The sequence below is a fragment of the Helicoverpa armigera genome, chromosome 1, assembly GCF_030705265.1.
Source record: "Helicoverpa armigera isolate CAAS_96S chromosome 1, ASM3070526v1, whole genome shotgun sequence".
In the NCBI taxonomy this organism is placed as follows: domain Eukaryota; kingdom Metazoa; phylum Arthropoda; class Insecta; order Lepidoptera; family Noctuidae; genus Helicoverpa; species Helicoverpa armigera.
In genome coordinates, this window is record NC_087120.1 from 15843365 (window position 1) to 15862592 (window position 19228).

The window sequence follows — 19228 nt, forward strand, 5'->3', positions numbered from 1 at the left end:
AAATGCCTGTAAACCTTGCTCAATAATTTATCTATTAAAACCAATAAACATGTATATCAGGTTGGTTGTTTGAAACTCTTTTCCTAACGACGTTTTTTTTTTTTCAAATTCCAAATTGGTTTTATTATAACCAAATATATATATTTTTGTATTTAAACTTGCTTTCGAAGTGATTTTTTGTTGTTATTAAATATCTATAGAGGCAGAATAATTATATTTACAACATTATTAAGACAAATCAAAGGTTTGCACCACAATGGAAACTTAATTTTGATAAAATTTTAGACGCAGAAATACACTTACAACACTGTCGTTTCATTAATTTAACAAAGAAAAAAATACCACTTTTAAACATTCCAAAAGATATATGTAAATAGGTAGACTGGGTAGTCATTTTTCAGAGAGTCTAACTTCTTTAAACTGTCTTTAAAAAATAAAAGATAAGTTAATAATAAAAGTGAACCACTCAATACAATTGAAAGATGTCAGAAGCACCTAATATTAACGGTTGGACTCTTCCGTTCTGCAATTTGCAGTGTCATCTCACAATTGCATTGGAGACTCAAGTGTCGAGTTTTCTGCTCCATCAGAATACAGGACTGAATTGAAGCCGTATTATCGAGATTAAAGTAGTATTTCATAATACTTTTATTTACCTCGACAAAAGAGTATTGGTGAGGTTCTACCAGATTTCTTCGCGTACAATATGCTCTCGTGCAAATAAAGTCGACGTCTCGAGTTCACATCTAGCATGTGTTCACGTAGAAAGGTTGCAGCACTTATCCCGGATATTTTGAAAATGTTTGTTATTGTTTTTCTGGAGTAAGTACTTGAATACATCAGAAGGAATATCACTTGTGGTATCTCATCTCCATGTTAAAATGTTATCTTCATACCAATCAAAAACTATCCATTAATCACATTTTATATAATGTACATTTAATGAGACAAGTAGGCAACTATTACACGATTCAGCACACATAGGTATTCTTACGTAATTTTACAATAACGAAACCATGGGAATAACGACCACTGAAAACGTGAGACACAATAAAAATAATTATGTTGTCTGCATGACAGCAGCAAACGAGGTCTAAATAGGCATGAATGCTGAAAATTATCTACTTAGGTATAATTAGAAGATAACCAAATGACAAGACAATGCATAGGTATACAATGCACATCCACCTGCATGTTATTCTATAAAGTACTGCTACGACCTTTTACGTTAACCATTATGAAACAACGGATACATAACACCAGTATCCGGTCCAAGACCATAGTCGATGTGGACAATAAGTCTGCAAAGTTGAAGTGGGATTGGGCAGGACACGTCTGCAGAATGGACCTGGACAAGTGGGCCAACATCGCCACAAAATGGATCCCTGAAGGCGACCGAGAGAAAGACATTAGAAAAGACTTGGAAAGCTTCGTCAAGGAATGGCCACAAAAAAAAGCAACAGATAGAAAACCATGGAGGGCTATGGAGAAGGTATTTACCTACAATGGTTGTCAGCGGCATTCAGTTAGACTGGAAGCCGACCCTAACATAGTTGGCGAAAGGCTTAACAGATGAACAAAAAAAAAATCTCTTTTTAAAGTATTTTATTTATTTAATAGGATAAACTCGTAACACAAAAAAGGCACGAATGATTTATGACGGCGACGAAATAAAATTCGTGCACCATGCATTTACAATATCGTGTCAATATTAAAATTGAAATTTTAATATTCGTTCCTGAAAGCGCATTGTGGAGTTACGAACATAAAAATTTCAGGTTTCGCTGAGAGGGAATGAAAAATATTTTTCAAGTGTCGCGAAAATCACTTAATTGAGTGATGGAGTAAATTGGGATTGTGAACGAGTTCCCAGTTTAAATTCTGATAAGTAAGAGCTTCTATTAATTTTTGATTGACTGAAAGTAATCAGTGATGGATTTTCATTAACGAACGCATTGCATTTGGATGGACAGGTGTCATGACTGCTGAATATTGACGCATTTCTAGTGCAGGTATTCTGAAAATCATTCGATGATGATTTCCAGCTTAAATTCGGGTAAGTAAGAGGATGCTATTAATATTTGATTGACTGGACGTAATCACTGATGGATTTTCACTAACGACTGCAGCGAGTTTGGATGGACAGGTATCATGGTTGCCTGAATATTGCTTGTATTATTCTGAAAATAGTTTGACGAACTAGCGTCCGCCAGCGGCTTCACCCGCGTCCCATGGGAAAATTTCTTGTCACAGGTAAAAATCATATAGCCTTCCTCGATAAATGGGCTATCTAACACTGAAGTAATTTTAATTAGAGAAAGTCCTGAAATTAGAGCGTATATAAGTCAACAAACAAACTCTCTAGCTGTACTGTATGTTTTAGTAAGGATGAAGTATTTTGACGTAAAGTTTGGTGGCTTTGTGGTCAAGCATGCAATATGAGTTCCATACAGGTTTGGATCCAGACAAATCCAAATGTAAGTATTTAAAGTTGTATGCAAGTATATCAAGACAACTGATTAACAGTGAAATAATTCAGAGTAAAGTTAGACTAAGAGTACCGGCTAAATACCTGAGCCAGTCATCTTTATACTTATTAATGAGCCCAAATGGGCAGACTTCAAGTTTGGCGTGTGTCCCTCTTAAAGATAGAAAAGGAACTTCTATCGTAAAATCGCCTGTGTTATATTTATTTCTTCAAAGAAAAGTGCTGTGAAAATGGTAGATCACATTTGTAAAGTTCCCTGAAAAAGCTGGAAAACCTAGTAAAATACCAGGTTTCTCGTAAAACTGCGGAAACTAGCCAGCAAATAGTACGAATTGGTACAAAAAAGAACATGTTTGTAGAAGAAATTGTGGGATATTGCTGTGTGTACCAAATACCAATATTTGTACCTGAAAACATTTTCTGGCACCAACTTCCCTTTGACGTTTCGTGGTGTGAAAAGCAAACTTTTATGGCTTGATCTATATAGGTGGCTAGTTTTTTTTTTTATCCTACTTATTTTTCTTTTCCGTAGTGTTAGTTGCGACTTAAATGTTTTTTGTAACTACATACTTAAGCTTCTAACAGTCTCACGATTTGATTATCCTAAAAAAAATTTTTTATAAAAAATAACCAACATCTAAAAAGCAAAAAAATATAATAATTTTAGGTGCATCGGCCTTGAAGTCAGTGCCTTGTAGATGCATCTGATTTCCTTTACAGCTGTCCTGAAGATTTTTTTGCTGTAAAATATGGTAAGTATACTAAGTAGGTATATTAAACTGCTTTTACAGTTTAGTGGCATTTGTTCTTAGCACTTGTACGGACTCTACATGGCTTACAGAGTCTTATGTATGTAATATTGACATTTAATTCAATTATTCACGCACAAAACCAAGTATTAAAAAAAACGATTTTTTTATCATCTGCTTAGTATTATCCTAACTATGTTGGGGTCGGCTTCCAGTCTAAACGGATGCAGCTGAGTACCAGTGTTTTACAAGGAGCGACTGCCTGTCTAACCTCCTCAACTCATACACAATATTATCTAATGATGATATGATATATGATGTCCTCCTAGCCGATTATCGGCTACGGCGGCTGTTCTCATGTTAGGAGATTAGCCAACTACGCAGGACATATTATAGTGCACGAGCATTTGCGCAGACACAGGTGCACTCCCTATTCCTTCACTCTCATAACCCGATGGGACGGCAATCCGACACGACCGGTAAGAGATCAGGCGCAGGACCGACATTAACGTGCTCTCCGATGCACGGGTGTATCAATCACCAGCTTCCAGGCTCCGGGCTGCTTTGCACAAAGCGATTTCGGCCCGACTCGGGAATCGAACCCGAGACCTCGTGCTCAGCAGCCGCACTTGCGACAGCTAGACCAACGAGGCAGTTCTATAAATAAAATAATATCTAATATAGTACTATAAAGAAAATAAGTAGATAGTTTGTACAGATAAATGTACTTAAAAACAATGTAATGACATCGCGTGATTTAGCTGTCACTCAACGTTCATGATTTGGATTAACAGATAATAACTAACTAGCTGTTTCCGGCGGTTTCGTTCGCGTCCCGAGAGACATTCTCTCGCATCCGGATAAAAAGTAACCTAGGGTTCCACCTACTTACACAGATTGACGGGTAAAAGTGATGTAATGTCCAACTTGCAACATAAACTATATTTCATCTTAATCGGTTCATCAGTTATGCTAAGCAGAGCAGGTAACTGCAGGTTCTTTATAACTATGTACTAATATTATAAATGCGAAAGTAACTCTGACTGTCTGTCTGTTACGCTTTCACGTCTAAACCACTAAACTGATTTTAATAAAATTTGGTACAGAGATAGAGTTGACCTTGAGAAAGAGCGTAGGATAGTTTTTCTCCCGGATTTTTGAAGAATTCTCTTGGAAACACGATATAACCAAACACTACGCGGATGAAGTCGCGAGCTGAAGCTAGTTGATAAATAAATATGGATACGTTGATATTTCTATAACTAGACTTACATGAACACTAAAGAAGGTCAGGGCATACATTATTACATACAAGAAAAATGTACTGTTACTACATCAAGCCATAAAATTGTAATCAAGAAAGAGAATAGTATAAAATGAAATACTTGAAGTCAATTTATAAGACAGCTCAATAAATATAGTTATATCACTATCATTAAAAACTAATAAAATGCGAAGACAAGAGGTTTCAAATGTCATGTTCATCAGCCGTTTTATAGCCTCACTGCAGGGCTGCGGCCTCTTCTTATTAGTTCTCATACAGAGAATGAACGAGCATTAATTGTTACGCTTCCTCAAAGAAGATTGGCGGTTTCAGACTAATAAATCTAGGTTTTTACAAAGTTTTACTGAACAAGCACATTTACAAATGGCTAATATAAAAATTCGTTCTAATCGATGTCGAGTGGATGCGTGTCCAAGAGGCTGGCAGCATTACCTCGATGGATCGCCAAGCTAATCTTTTGTCGAAGGTAATCCAGTCTTTTGGTCACGAGAAGTATCAACCAGCCACCTAGACACATCTTTATCTGTGTACCTACTAAACATTTAAATTACTTTCCTATTTTTTTCATCAGAGTGCGATAGTATCAAGATTTTTTATCCTACACAAATGTATATCCAGCCTCTGTTCTATATCGAAACTCAAGGAGAATGAACACAATCTAGTGCGGTACAGTTTATCGCGTCAAGTAATCTTTCAATTGGGCTGAACGGTCCTCGTCCGGCGGCCTCGCGAACACACTTAGCGTCAAACACGGACCCACGGCGAATATGGACTCTTGTAACTGTGCTGAATTGATTTGCATCGTACTTGAGGAAAAATTGCATGAAAAAAATCTGCAGAGTTTTGGGATTTTGAAGTAAGTATGCCCCACGTCTTACTTTATAAAACCTCTTACCAAAATGCATTTACATAGGTAACAAACTCGACCAAAAATAAATAACTAATTCTTTTCACCTAATACATTTTAGTATCATCTACCGCAGTTTCATGAAAAGAGATGGAATATTCATTCATTATCGAGAGGAATCTTCAACCCACCTTAGTACCACTTGCCTGAAATATCAGAGATAGTTTATAGGCTGACAAGAGTATGAATCCCTTACACTACATACTAAACTGTTGGCCGATAGTCGAACAAATGGTTGACAGTTTACTTCGAAGCCTAGGTAATCGGGGATCCCATCATTCTAACATTTGACATCGGCCGGATACCTGATCGCTATAAGGCACTACCATACTGATTTATGAGTCCGGTTAAACTGACAGCCGACTAAAAGTTTGCAGTGGCACTAGGAAGTGTACTCGAGTGACATAAAGGTTGACATCATTACAGGAAATATAGTGAAAAAATGAAAAGCAGGAAACTAGAACTACTAACTAGATAGCAGCCTTACTTTACAGTTTACAGGATTATATAGAAACATGATGCGCTTTCATGAATTTACTGAAAAGATTTAAGTCGCAGGCAAAAGGTGAATTAATGTAGGTACTGAAAGAGTCATTTTAAATAATAACCTTATAATAATAATAGTGTTTGAATTTTCATAATTTGATAAAACATGAGAAGTACAAGTTAATTGGTAAGAATCTGATACTTGATTCTGGTTGGATTAATAAATCCAATTGGAAAAATAATAAATAATGATAGTCAAATGAAAACTTCATTAAACTTTCAATGTTTTTATCTAATAAACAACATGTAAGGAAAACGCACTAAATATTGATAATGACAAATGGTAATAAAGTTGTTCTAGTTTTATAAATATACTTATAAGCAGTTTCGTCTGATCATATTAATATTTCATGTACGAAGAAAAATAAATAAAACAAAACTAAAAGTAAGAAAATTGATAATAAATATGTATTAGTTTCACGTCGAAACTGGGTAAATTGAATTCGAACATACATGATTCATGCTAGATTTTCATAGTGCTTTAATGAAACGTCCCAACAGATGAAACGGGCATAACTGACTAAAGGAATTTTCCATTTACATCAAGGTCTTGGTTTCCAACTAGCGGTAAAACCGACACAGTGTCTAAGACCGTGGTATAATGTGGCGGTTTTTGTGACACAGTGTGTCTGTGTGCTCGCGGGCGACTCGTGTTATCCTTACAAGTCCTCTCGTACGTCATCCTGTGTCGGTTTTAATGAACTTCCCGGGGGAAATTAGCGATTTTTTTTTAAATCTATTGAGTTACAGTTTAAACTTGGTTTGCAGCTCTTGTTTATAATGAGGAGAATTTTGGGAATTTTGCTCATTAGTGTTGAATAACATTTTCATATTTCGGTGAAAAAAATTTTTGGTTTTTGTATCCCTAATGGCTCTGAAACTACTGAACAGATTTGGAAAATCTTTCACAGTCGGGAAACTATGCTATTACTGGTAAACATAGGCTAATTTTTGTCCGGGAAAGGGAATAAACTGTGAGAAACACCTACTGATGAAAAAATCTAATAAAAACTGACCTAATCTTTTTCCTCTGAACATGAAGTAGTTTCCTCAAAGAGCCGAAGTTGGAATATAAAATCATCATTTTCCTTACTAACAGCTACATATACACGAATAAGCGAACTTATCAACTCGCGTTACTCTAGCAAGATAAAGCGTAGTGTTACTAACTCTGATAAGGAACGTAAAATGGTATCAGTTTTTTCGATTACTAAACGCAATTTCGTCATACCAGTGTAAACTAACTGCGAACATGATATCAGTAAATTTTAGAAAGAGTTTTAAGTTATTTGCTTGAGTTTAATTTAATAGAGAACTGGATTTAATAGAGAGTCTAATTATTTCAGCCATCAAGCTGAAATAATTAGGCTTTATTTTAACTATCAATCAATTTTAACAATAAATTATTGTGGCCTAAGTTCACCAACAAATAAATGTCAGTTTTCTTAAAACAACTGTACCTAACTTTTAATTTTCTCGTCCAATTTTTAAGTGGTTTCAAGAAAAAAAAAGTCGTTTATATTGTCAGTGAACAGCGCAAACTATTAGTCGGATAATTGGTTTGGGCTCATTTTGTATAAAAATGAATTTTAAAAATCACATTGTAAAGATCTGGAATTTTTCCCGTATCCGACCGACTGAAAACTTTGATTTAAATCAAGATTTCCTTTAAAAAATCTCTTGTTTTGTACCGACTGTTTAGTCTGTAGTATGCGTTTACTCTCACAGAACGCAATACAATTGCGAACACTTTTTTTTTTAAATTGATTCGTTATTGGTTCGCAAAATAAGTCACAATTCATACTACCCTCATACGTTACATAAGGGGTGATTTCATGTAAGTACAAGTGCACTGAAAGATATTAAAACTGTCTCTCGTAGCGTCGACATCGTACGACATTTTCCCGATAAAAACGTACAAAACGGTTCTGAAGCTTAGCCGTATCTTTTTAATTGAATACTGAAATGGGTTTGTTGGTACTCAAAGTGAATTTGGAATTATGTACGTCGCTTGTAAGTTATAGACTTTATTATGGGCGACTATATTTCTCCTGCGGGACCACTTGTAAAAAGGACATAAACTATCTTATTATTTATTCAGAGGTATCCATACCGTCTAATATTGTAGGTACATGTCATCGGCTTTAACGCGAAAGAGTTAAAGATAAAGTGACTTTTTTGAACATATTATGATTTTTTTCATATAATTTTGATGCGTATACCGTCCTTTTTCTATGAAAAGAGGTTTTTGGTTTCTACAAGAATACCTATAAAAATTCAAGCAATATTTCAGAATTGGAGGTGCCTTTTCTCTACATACTTATGTAATTTTGAATCGAAACTTGCATTATATTTTTTGGATGTGAGACAATTTTCCTTTCGTAAGTACCACAATATTGCAACACTAACAAAACAATAATTTCATGTTCTGGTCCATATTCTAAACAAGCTGCTACGTTCATCCCGACCTCTTTACATAAACGATAAGTATGAACTATTTGCCTCCACAAATATATCAGATTAGCATAGTTTACTGCGCAGTACTAGACGATTACACTTTTATTACTTTAACTATGAATTAAATATAAGGTGTTTGCTGAATCTGGCTCATGTAATGTTCATGTACGAGCAGATAGTACTTACTGCAATGTTTTCTATTCACATTTCGAGAACTTTCAGTAGATTTTCCAAACAAAATACAAAAATCGTTTATCTAATTATGCTCGTTGCTCCCGGTTGTCATTTGAATATTTTAGCAGTCGTCATGGGTAGTCAGAAACCAGAAAGCCTGACAGTCTTACCAGGTAGTATCAAGTTACTGGGTTGAGGAGGTCAGATAGACTGAGCTCCATTTAAAACTCTGGTAGGTACTCATCTGGCTTCAGTTAGACTGGTAGCCAACTCCAACATGCTGAGGAAAATGCTAGGCAGATGATAATTATCATCAAAATAAAATATGTTTTATAAAAAGCAACATTCAAATACTTTTAGCAAACTCGATAGCATATCGTCTGATTTGGTCATAACATTTTATTTTTACCTTACAAATAACGTTTAAAACGTCTTGCGTCCGATAAAAAGTTACTGATAACGCAACCAAATTGATAAATTCATTGAAACTTACTCATTTTTCCTTCGATAGTAATTCGTACGATGTGACGTTTATTTAGATAGTGGAACCACACTTAAATTGCGGAAGATAGTGGTATGAATACGAACATTGTGGAATATAACATACTGAACTGTGGTCTGACTGACTATGTAGTGTGTCTGTATCTATGTAGAGTCAGATATGTAATACTAATGTATATTATAAGTCTATATGCCACTTTAAAACGTGTTTTTATCTGTGTGATAAAAGAGATGATAGAGAATATCATCTAGGAACCTATTAATACCTCCACAGTTCAGAAGGGGCTTTCATGTCATACTAACTTAATTCGGCAAACTTCGTAACGCCTTGTAGGTATAGGGTAATATTGGAACTTATATTCTACTAATATTTCTTCCCTGAAATTCTGCAGTTTGACACCAAAAAGACATTTGACACCAAGAAAAACTAAATCGGTCCACCTATTCTGGAGTTTCAGGGAGACAAGAGAACGACAATTCATTTTTATAGAGGTGTTTGTAAAAAGACTGTAGGTATGCTGCAAAAATTTCAAATATTAAAATTTCTCAAAAAAGTCCTGCCGATACGTAACTCAATATGGTACACCCCGTTCGGATCGTACGTGACATTTCAGGGCATTCAGGAATTTGCCTGAAACGGTGCAACTATGCAGCGCGCTCGAGATGCCGCGCTCTCAAGAATGTGTGCTCCGATGCTCGAGCAAGGTACAGGCATGCATCAGGTATGAGGGTAGCTGGGAGATGGGCCATTTTTTTGGGGATTTTTTTGTAGGAAGAATTTTGCATACTTGACTGTGTTACGTCGCCTAGGCTTCCATTTCGTGAGGCTTATGGTGACAGTATAATGGTGAATTTATAATTTCTGTTGTGAGTCATCGAGTGTGTGATAACAAAGAATCTTTGTAAATATTTCAAAAGGGAAAGTAAATCTGTATGCTTGTCGGGCTTTCAGACCAAAACTGCTTAAATCGCAGAAATATTATTAAGATTTCTGTAGCTTCAACAAAGTACCTAAGTGAAACTGGTTACATAGATAAAGCCCGAGATAGGACAAAAGCATTATTTTACTCGAATTCCGGAAAAGATACACTCATTTTTTTGACAAATATTTAGAAAAGAAAAAAACATTCCTAATTCAATATCAACATTAAAATTCTTGATACAATAATTTTCGTGCTCATTCAATATCCAAATACGTTTAGTAAAACAACCAAAATAATTTGTACATCCATCGAGGAAAACGCCAACTTTCCTGTATTCACAAAACACGTGCTTCTGAAATATATTCCGAATATTCAACATTTCAGTATGAGTAACGAGCACACTGCAAACTTTTAGTCGGCCGATAGTTTCCTAGGCTCATAAATCAGTATGAAGATGAATGGTAGTACGCACATTATAAAGATCAGGTATTTAGCCGGTATCAGACCGACAGAAAACTTCGATTGATAATAAAAATTGGTCCTCATCGCTGTCACTCGGTAATGTACCCAAATGGCTGGCAGCATTGCCACGTCGGATGGCAATGCTCAATCGTTGTACAAAAGAAAATACCTAAGTACCATCGTGTCAACTCTCGGCTGACTGTTTAATCGGCAGTATGCTATAGATACTCTTAGGTACCGCGAAAGCTGATACTCGAATATGTGTATTTACTGACGGTCTGATGAATAATATCATATTTTAATTATTACCGCAAAATTTAACAAAGGACCAAACGGTATTTAGGTATTGTGTTGGGATTTAATATCCCAACATCACTAATGAGGTTTTGAGTATGTTTGTGTAACCTTTTAAAATGATTTAATGCATGAACTATTTACTTTAGGGACCGGGAGATTATTTTCTAGTCAAAGAAAAGTTTATTTGTTGGGTTCGATGGTAGAACGGACAAATCAAATTAAGAAAATTATCTTCTTGTATTTGAAAGGATAATATTTAAATTGCTGTCCGGATTAATACCCAGTATTAATTAAAATTAATTGTATGAAACCCCTACATTATCTAGATAATTTGTCCGTATGGATACAAAATAAATACGCGTAAGTATAATATACGAGTATATACTTATCGTATAATTTGTTTCATAATTTTATAAATATTTTAGAGTATAATTTGTTTCATAATTTTAGTCGCTTCATTGATTCTATTGTTAAATATCTATAATTACAAGTGCTGGACAAAATATATTTGTAATATCTTTACAAAAACTTCGTCAATGTAAGTGAACCCACGTGAAACAGTTACATAGTTATTTTATCAATTTACCAATATCGAACTATTTACCCACAGCTCATGGGATTAAAATTATGCTGCAGAACACGCTAAAATGCATTATTCTGTTTAATTAATTTACTCATGACCAGTTTGTAAATGAATATCCCGGACTAAAATATTGGATTAATACAGCCGCAGGCTCGCACGCTCTAAAATGTTTTGTTCATTGATGCGTGCTGTATGGAAATGTTTGATGGGCTTACTTTATTTTAAATCAAAATACATGATTTACCTATTTGTGATAAATAATGGTGAATGTTTATTACTTTACTATATGTATCAATAGTCAGATTGACCACGCAAGCTCTACTCATCTATACATATAATAAAATGATAGGAAAGTCAAAACTGTACATTGAATATTTTTTTAAAGAATACTTGGGGGGTGATCCATAATCGATTCTGAACCCAAATATGTAGTTTTTAGAATTTTTGTCTGTATGTCTGTTTGTCTGTATGTTTGTCCCGGATAAACTCAAAAAGTACTTGCATGGATTTAAATCAAATTTTGCATGACTATTACCTGGGGGCCGGTTCAACACATAGGCTATATATTTTCACGCTATCATCTACGGGGGTTGAGCAATGAACGATTAAATAAACGAAATTGCCCACGCAGACGAAGTCGCGGGCAACAGCTAGTTTTCAATAAAAGTAAAATTATCATAACTTTGAGAGCGTTTGTCAGAGAGGAAATTAAGTAGGAGGGGTCACATTAATTTCCATGTACGACCAAATCCATTTTCCAAATAAATACTACTAACACAGATAAAATGGTATTTTACCAAATCAAACTTAAAACGATCAAAGGTGTCAACATAGATCACAAAAAATAATATCTCAAAACGAGAGGTATTGCAAACCTATAAAAAACAAAACAAAAGCGATACCCACAACCATACAAATTGATGAGTCATTCATTGTACAATCGAACTGACAGAGCCCCCGATATTCCTGTATTTCCGAACCGATTGCGATGCTGAAAACTGCCACCGATGCATGCTAGTTTGCCTAGCTTTGAGCGAAGCTGTCAATAGAGAGATTCTATGACAAACAGACTGTACACAAAAGGAAGAAAAAACGGGATTGCTATCCGCTCAAAGGCAGTTTCATGGTGTTTCCGATGAAACTAGGTTTGTTTCGAAATTGACGAGAACATGGATAGCAAAATAACTAGCGGAGCGGCTAAAATCTCTTAAGAAAGTAGCGCGCCGCGTTAATATCTCTTATAGCTCTAGATCTATCTCTCTAGCCTTTTTACGCTTTATTTGCACCGGCCCATTTTTATTATACCAAAAATCTTGGATGTCTCAAAGAATCCACTTGTGACTGATAATTTTGGTGACGCTAACCGTCCTTATTTGACCTAGGAGAAGACTCCTGACTAACCTATTATGGCATCTCCACTTTTCTTACTCCGTGGTCGAGTATCTCGTTGGCATTTGTTTTTAGGCTCAGAGTGCTTAGTGCGAGTTTTCGTGAATTTTTTTACGGACTCACATGAGAGCGCGTATACTAAGATTTGTATGCAGTGTTGCCAACTTAGTGGATTTTCCACTAATACTGGTGGTTTAAGTCCCCTATTTAGTGGGAAGCGAAATGTTGAAAGTACTGCGGGTCAAGTAGCGAAATGTAAGTTTTGTGGTACAACTTTAAGGAGTTACTATGGAGATTTGAAGTCACACGGAATGTCAAAAAAGCATCTACAAAACAAAAAGGTGAACGACTACTATATAATTATATTAAGTACTCATTCATTGGTCAAATGCGTAACTAAACAATTTGTGAAACTACTACGCCGATTATAATTTGTGAAGGATTCGGATCGGGTCGGATGAATTGCTAAACAGATGTAATGCTTTGTCTGTTTTAATTTTCTATCGTTGCCGAGTTACATCTTTGGATGATTAAATTGTTTTAGGTTACAATAAAATATAAACAATGTTTTTTTAGTGGTGAATTTGGTGATTTTAAGTGTGGGATAAATTTTTGTTAGTGGTTTTCTGGTGGTTTTAAAAGTTGACTCTGGTGGTAAGCTTCTACAACTGTTGGCAACACTGTTTGTATGGAACAAAAACAGGTTCCAATTTTTGACACTAGGTGGAGCTGTTTTTGTTCCATACAAATCTTAGTATACGCGCTCTCATGTGAGTCCGTAAAAAAATTCACGAAAACTCGCACTAAGCACTCAGTTATCGAATGGCCAATAGTGGAACGATGCACAAATATTCCTAGTAGATTCCTTTGAGTCAGCGAAAACTTTCAAAGTTCTTTTTGAAATAAAAATTGAGTGTATTTGCGAAGTGCTGTACAAAGAACCTGGTGATTGAACCGTTAAATGGTTTTAGTTTATTTCTTTTTATACTTACTCGTTTTCCGATTCAGAATTTTTGAGTATCTAGGCCCTTACATCAGTATGAAGATGAATGGTAGTACGCACATTACAATGAACAGGTAATTAGCCGTTCTCAGACCGACTGAAAACTTTGATTCGAATCTAGAATTTCTTTAAAGTTTTGCGATTTTCGAATAGAATATAAAATAAAATAAAATAAAATAGAATATAAAAATAGAATTTCTTTTAAGTTCTGCGATGTTCTGCGATTTCGGCGGTCTCTCCAGTCCTGAAGCCATAGCGCTTGATAACGCACTTCTTCCAGTCTGCTCCGATTTCCGGTACCTCGGTTCGCTTATTCAGGGCGATGGCGAAATAGATCGGACAGTTACGCACAGAATTAACGCAGGATGGATGAAATGGCGGCAGGTAACGGGAACAACTTGTGACCCTCGTATTCCCCTTAAACTTAAGGGGAAAATTTACAAGAGTATGGTCAGACCTGCTGTCTTGTATGGATCAGAGTGCTGGCCCACAAAAGCGACGAATGAAAGACATTTGCATGCGGCAGAGATGAGAATGTTAAGAGGTATGTGTGGGGTTACGCGAATGGATAGAGTGAGGAATGAGTATATAAGAGGAAGTTTGAAAGTGGCGCCGGTATCAGAAAAACTGCGTGCAAACCGGCTGTCGTGGTATGGGCATGTGATGCGGAGGAATGAGAGTCATGTTGTGAGGAAGGTAATGAGTATGAACGTGGACGGATATAGTGGAAGAGGAAGACCAAAAAAACGATGGATGGATTGTGTGAAAGTAGATATGGTAAGAAAGAATGTTACTTGTGAGATGACGGCAGATAGAGGAGTATGGAAGAAGAAAACATGCTGCGCCGACCCCAAATGAAATTGGGATAAGGGCAGGAGGATGATGATGATGAATTTCTTTAAAAAAAATGTTTGCCGACCATCGGATCAACTGTCAGCCAACTGATTAATTATTTGGCATACATACCGCCGGTTTCCATAGCTGTAAGTAGGTGTTTTTTTAATAATAATGTTATAATTACTAATTACAATAGAGTTGTTTATTACTACAACATTGGAAAAGAACCTAGCCATCATTAACGTAGTATACAAAATGTATCATACATTTACCTCTATCTATGACTGTATTCTACAAATAAACAAAGACTGGTTTTAAAAAATATCTATAAACTTAAAAGAAAAGAAAAGCTGATTGAAAATGCAGTGATCCGTGTTCAAAACAAGGTTGACACGCTTCAAGCAATATAAAAGACTTCAGCGTGAAATGTTATTGCGAACTGAAATGAGATGTGGGCGGCGCTACTGCGGCGGAATAACTTATAGACTGCATTAGAGTGTTTACAATTATTAGAAAAACTTAGCACTATAGAAATTTTCCACTAACAACACTATTTAACTGAAAGTAAATATAAACAAACCGTATACTCGGCGCCTATGGTAAAATCAGTGAAAATAGTTCGGTTTGTTAAAGTTAAATGATGCATCTCACCGTAAGGTTCGCTTATTATTTTTCGTAGAAATTACTTAACATCTATCAGCCTAGCGTTTTTGTAGCTTTGGTATCGGCTTCCAGTCTAACTAGATGCAGCTGTGAACCAATGTTTAACAAAGAGCGACTGCCTATCTGACCTCCTAAACCTATTTACCTAGGCACCCTGATACTCCTTAATAAAACTGATCGTAGACACTACTGTAACTGAAAATAAAATATTATCTATCTATTTTTCCTTAATGAAAAACGTATGGGGAAAATTGTCGAAATTAGCATCGCAGTATTAGTTCAAACACAGTCCTTGTAAATAAGCAGGTACCTGTCGAAAGTCAACGGCCGACTCGAGTCCTATTTCTTTTATAGAATTCTGAATAATGTTACACTTAGCATCTAGTTTGAATATCTACATCTCATGAATGCGTATCTGTTTTGAAAAGAGACATCTCAGTACTCTCAATTTCGCAATGTTTTGTACCGTTATTGTTCGTCATTGAATTATTTATTTGTAACAACTACTTACTTAGCTTCTGCCTACGGTTTACATGAATCCAGTGACAACTACTTATGGATAAAAAGTAGCTTAAAGACTTTTTCCTATAGATGGGCTAGCTAACACTTATCTCGTCAGCTTTATAATATTAGTATCTTATATATTAAAGCTAAAGAGTAAGTTTTGTTTTATCGAACGCCCAATTTTCAGGAGCTGCAAGATCGATTTGAAAAAAATCTCTCAGTATAAGAAAGATCATTTATCAAGAAACACTATAACATACGAAAGTACCTATGTTATAGTCTTTCTCATTTTTTACTCAGCTGCTCGGAGTCGTTCCCAAGGGATACGTCCTCATCGTTGACCACATCGTCGCTTTCGATCAGGTAGATAGTGGTCAAACGCGAAAGAAAAATATTCCCACGGAATCCGAGTGCTACCGCTGACGAACGCTAGCTATACCAGCTATACTGTAGTATTGAAATACTCACATTACAAACAAACAACAGTGACATGTAATTATTTAGCGATACCGGCAATTTGTAGCAGTACCTAATGGATTAGGAAGTGTTGCAAGCGCCGGTTATGCAGTAATGGCGTCCTGAATAGTCGCCGTCCAATACTTGAGTTGTTCATGATGCATGATAGCACTCAAACAGTGACTATTCAATTATTAAAATGAAGTTTATTTATTTGCCAGAATATAGGTACACTATGATATGGTCGACACAATAAAAAAATGGTCACACTATATTCAACTTATAATTTAGTCATGCAATTATTTTAAGTTCTTATAATCGAATAGCTAAATCTAAGGTACGATCATTTTACATCATATATGAAAACCTGTTTGAAGTTATCGCAAAAATCGGAGCCAAAATTAATTATCCCATTACCAAGACCCAAATCAACTTTGTTACTAGAGTGCCAGCAAGAGATAAAGATCGCACAAAACCCATAATAGTAAGTTTCCTCAGTCGCTATATGAAGGAAGACTTTGTTGCTGCAGCGAGATACGTTCTCAAGACATCGCCTATAACGGCCAGCCAATTTGGTCTCTCTGGGAACCAAAGAATATTTATTAATGACCATTTAACTGTTAAAAATAAGATACTGTTATCTAAGACCAAAAAAATGGCGGCGGAAATGGGTTTTCAATATGTATGGGTCAAGCATGCAAAAATCTACGCAAGGAAGATGGACACTTCTCCAGTATTGTCTGTAAAATCGGAAAAGGATCTTACAAAAATTGTGTAATTTTACTAGGAGATCCTATAAACAACGTAATACTAGTATCCTTACGTGCGAAGTTTGAGAACCACATACAGCAGTGTGCTACTAGCGTATTCCAAATGGTTTTGTGTCATTTCACAGTGCTAAGAAGTAAGTCTTGTTACTCATATAATTTGTGTCAACAAAATTTCAATCTTCTGCCTACGGTTTTAAAATATAAATTAGAATTCATTATTGTGTCTGTTAAAACCATTAGCGTCGAGCGTTTCTTATCTTGTTTTCGTCCGTCACCTTTTGTTTCTATTCACAAGTCTATAAGCGAACATTTTTTAAAGAGGATATTTGTCAGACACTGTGCGCTGTTATGCCTCAGCTATTGCGAGTTATTAGCTTCTACCTTCAAAGTGTGCATATTTCTAGTGGAACTAAAAGTATTGTGCTTTTTGCTATGCAACTTAATTGTACTCGAGTATATTACTTGTTTACATTATCTTATTATAGTGGGATTTAGAGATGGCTACTCTTAATATATACTACCAGAACGTACGTGGCTTGCGTACTAAAACGAACGATGTCTACCGTAAAATACTCCTTGGATCATATGATGTGATTGTTTTTACCGAGACGTGGCTGGTGGATGACATATTTAGTGGTGAGATATTTGATGGTCGATACATGGTGCTAAGACGGGATCGTGATTACTCTCGTACCGCTCAACAGCGCGGTGGGGGGGTTTTAATAGCGGTAAGAAGAGAACTTTCTGTAGTTGAAAGACGTGATTGGGGTAGTTCTGCTGAGGACATTTGGGTATCGCTTGTTTTAAAAAGGTCTCGGCCGGCTATCACCTATAAATTACACATATGCGCCCTTTACCTTTGTAATCAGAACCTTGGCAATTCTTATAACGATCAATTACATAACTTTGCTGATAATATGACACACTTAATTTTAACAAACCCTTTGGACAAATTCATAATAATAGGGGATTTTAACTTTGGCAGTAGAGTAGACTGGATGGTCAATTCCGGTAGCAATGACATGATGACACAAGACGTGACGTGCCAACATTTAACTGAATTTTTTGACGCTGTTCTTACTTGTAACTTGTCTCAGTACAATGGTGAGAGGAATATTAATGGAAGAATATTGGACTTAGTTTTTTCTAATGACTCTGTGATTGTTAGTGAATGTCACGATCCATTAGCTTTGCCGGTTGATTTACACCATAAACCGTTATTGATTCGGGCAGATTTCGTTGAAATTCATAAACTGACAGATAAAATAACAAGTCGTTTCATGTTTTCTAGGGGAGATTATGTGGCTATTAGATCTGAATTAGACAGAATAAACTGGACTGACTTTTTGAGTTTTAAGTCGTTGGACAGTGCTGTTGAAGCCTTTTACAACAAATTGTATGAACTTAGGGACAAGTACATACCTATTAAACGTGTTACAAAATCTTCATATCCACTTTGGTATAGTTCCGCTCTAATAAAAGTACTGAGAGAGAAATATAGGTATCATCGCAAGTACAAAACGTATGGCAATCTCTCCGATTTACATTCTTTCTCACTTTTGCGAAGTAGGGCAATAAATTTGGAAAAGACATGTTTTAATATTTACATGGATAAAATAGAGTCGTCGATAATCAAAAATCCGAAAAATTTCTGGTCCTATATAAAAAGCAAAAGAATTTCCAATGCAGTTCCTAAGTTCATGCAATATAATGACGTCACAGCGTGCACTGGTGAAGACATCAGTAATCTATTCGCCACGTACTTCCACTCCACTTTCCAGGAACCTGATCCAGTCCCCAGTACATCATCTCTGCAAGATTCAAATGGTAGTGTCACCGTCGGTAATCTTGATAGTGTTGCATTTATCAGTTCATTGGAAATAACTCATTCCCGAGTATTGAAGTTACTCAAGTCCTTGGACCTTTCTAAATCTGGTGGTCCGGACCTCATACCTCCTGAATTTATAGTGCAATGTGCTGATAGTTTGGTTACCCCGGTGTGTATATTATTTAATCGTTCCATATCTGAAGGTATAGTTCCTAAAATTTGGAAATCAGCATTTATTACCCCGGTCCACAAGAAAGGTGATAAATCTGACATTACGAACTATCGCCCAATATCCAAGTTATGTCTGTTTTCAAAGATCCTGGAGCGTATTGTGTACGATAATGTATATGCTGCAATGGAAAGTCACTTCGGGGATGAACAACACGGATTTATCAAAAACCGATCC